This window comes from Tupaia chinensis, unplaced genomic scaffold (genome assembly GCF_000334495.1).
Source record: "Tupaia chinensis unplaced genomic scaffold, TupChi_1.0 Scaffold000082_1, whole genome shotgun sequence".
Taxonomy (NCBI): Eukaryota; Metazoa; Chordata; class Mammalia; order Scandentia; family Tupaiidae; genus Tupaia; species Tupaia belangeri.
In genome coordinates this window covers 1,759,493-1,762,850 of record NW_006159543.1, presented here as the reverse complement: position 1 = coordinate 1,762,850, position 3,358 = coordinate 1,759,493, and positions in this window count along the sequence as shown.

The following is a 3,358-nucleotide window of genomic DNA, read 5'->3' as shown; positions in this document are numbered from 1 at the left end:
CCTCTTCTCAACATGAAGCAGATCCATAAGACTGATCATTGCCCATAATCCCTTGTCCCACACTCACTCCATCTTCTCTTCTATAAAAAATAATGGTTGGAAATGTTAGATAAACCCCTGAATTCCCTTTATTTAATTTCCTGTCTGAAAATAAGGAAATGGTTACAACCACCTCTGGCCAGAACCCTCTGGCCAAAGCCTTCTCTTACTGGCAAATAAAACCACAGAATGTTTCAACCAATACCCATAGATGGGCCCATAAGATCCCAAGGGCAAATAAACTAATCAAAGTCATTCTCATGACCCTATCCTTTTACATCTCCCATATAAATACATCACGTGTCCTCAGTAGGGTGGGCTGACATACTTCCAGCTTCAGATCCCCACGTTTTCATTCTCTCAATAAACTTATTTTTATTCTCGAAAAAGAAAAACCAACTTTATGGTAAATAAAAATTCCAGACACATAAAGCCACATATTGTGATTCTGTATATATGATATATATCTACAGTAAGCAAATCAATAGAGACAGAAAACATATTAGTGATTGTCAGAAGTTGAATGGTGAGGAATATGGGGATGTCTATTTAATGGGTATGGGATTACCCTTTGGAGTAATGAAAATATTCTGGAACTACAAGAGATAATGGTGATAGCTATACAAAATCATGAATATACTAAAGGTCACTAAAGATATGTTTTATATTATGGATATTTTATCATAATGAAAATTTTATAAAAATGCAAATATTTTAAAAGCACAATGAATAAACTCATGAACAAAATGGAGAGAGGAAATGAAGGAAGCAGTGGCCTTGAAAATAGAACAATAGAAGTTACCCACTCATAACTGTAGAGATAAATGCATTTTAAATTGAACAGAGTATTAGGAACCTGTGATCAAATAACAAAAGATCTTACATTCATGTTATCAGTGCTCCAGAAAGTAAAAATGAGTAGCACTGGAAAAAGAAAACACTTGAACAAATAATAGCTGAAAACTTTCTACATTTGGCAGAAAATATAAAACTACAAATTTAAGATTTTCAAATCCCAAACAGGATAATACTTACCTCAGAACCCACACTAAAATATTCATAGTAAAGCTTGTGAAAACTAATGACAAAATTAAACTTGAAAACAAACAAAAAATAATTACAACTTATCTAAAGGGGCAAACAATTCAAATGACAGTGGATATCAATAATTGTCTTAAATGTAAATGGCCTAATGACACCAATTAAGGGAAAGATTGATAAACAGTATTTGAAAACGTGACCAACCTATATGCTATCTAAAAGAAGTTCATGTGAAACATAAATATAAAAGTAGGTAGAAAGTAAAATGAGAAAATACATGTCATTAAAAATTTATCAAAGAAAAGTAGAACTGGATATATCAGATAAAGTAGACTTCAGAGAAAGAAAATTACCAAAGGGAGAGAGGGATGCTATCTAATAAAGAATATATCCACCACGAAGACATAACAATTCTTTTTTTTTTTAATAAGAGATTTTTGCCTTAGGGTACATGTGCTCATCAGAAAGAAAGAGAGAGAGACAAAAACAATGAGAGGGAAAATGAGAAATCAGCCCCCTCCCAGGGTTCATGGCCACATGCCACAAACCCATTTCCTCCTTCTCCCAGGATCTTAGGCAAACACACACACACGCCAGGTGTGATTTTCAAGCTACCAGATCTGGGACTCAAACTGTGATCAACCATGTGGGAGCCCAGCACCATCTGCTGATCCGAGATATAGCAATTCTTTTTTTTTTTTAAAGATATTAATGCCTTAGGGTGTGTGCACTCACTGGAGAGAGAAACAGACATAGTGAGATGGAAAGTGAGAAATCTCCCAGAGGGAATGGCAATGCCACAATTTCTTCTCCTCTATTCTCCTCCTGGGATCTTCAACACACACATGCACAAGTGCCAGGTATGATTTTTAAGCCACCAGGTCCGAGACTCAAACTGTGGTTGGCCATGTGGGAGCCCAGCAATATAACTGCTACGCCATCTGCTGGTCTTGACATAGCAATTCTTAAGGCATGTGAACCAAACAGCACAGTTGTAATATGTGAAGAGAAAAAACTGATAAAACTGAAAGGATAAATAGTCAAATAAACAATTATTGTTACAGACTAAATCATCCACTTATCAACAATTGATAGAAACAACCAGACAGGGGACCAGTAGTTAGCATAATGGCTATGTCACTGAACTCCCATGTAGTCAACTGCGGTTCGAGTCCTGGACCCAGTGGCTTAAACTCATGCCAGGCACGTGTGTGTGTATGCCCAAGATCCTGAGAGGAGAATGGAGTAAAAGGGATTGCAGCCTGGCCATCCCCCCCCCACCCGGGAGGGGGTGGTGATTTCTTGCTCTCTATCTCTCTGTATTTCTTTCATTCTGGCGAATGCATGCACCCCCCTAAAAAAAAAAAAAAAAAAAAAAAAAAAAAAAAAACCTCTCCAAAAAATAGAAACAACCAGACAGACAGAAAATCAACAACCATATGGAAAAACACCACCAACAACAAACAACAGGAGTTTATCATCATGTTTAAAACGCTTCACCCAACAAGAACAGAGTATATACTCTTTTCAACTGCTCAACTATATCATAGTAGACCCATGTCCTGGGCCAAAAAACAAACCTCAACAAATTTAAAATAATTGAAACTATACAAGTGATTTCGCCACCTCAGTGGAATTGCTCTACACATCAACTACAGAAAAATAAGAAGAAAACCTCCAAACATTTAGAAATTAAACAACATTCTTCTAATTTATCCATAAATCAAGAGTAAATCTCAAGTAATATAGTAAAACACACTGGAAAAAGAAAATGATATAACAAATTTTGTTAGCTACAGCTTAAGCAGTGATAAAGGGATTTTATAGTACTAAGTACTTATATTAGAAAAGAAGTGAAAGTCTCAAATCTATGATCTAAGCTTCCACCTCAAAAAACTAAAGTAAGCCAACTATGGTAGTGCAGCAATGGCATAATACTCTGCAACTGAGGCCATATGGAAGGGTCTCATGTTTGTATACTGAGGTCCCTCTGTATACAAACATACTCTTGCCTATGATCCTGGCTAGCTAAGGCTGGGAGTGGATTGAAACATGGAGACCGTGTTTAGGGTCTCTCCCTCTCTATCTCTCTTAGAGGAAATGAATAAGTAAACCCTTTTTTTAAAGGAAACTAGAAAAAGATAAAAATAAACCCAAAGCAAGAAGCAAAGACATAATAAACATAAGAGCAGAAACCAATGAAATTGACAACCAAAAAATCAATGAAAAAGACCTGATTCCTTTAATTTAAAATTTGCTTGAGGGCACCCATGCTTTC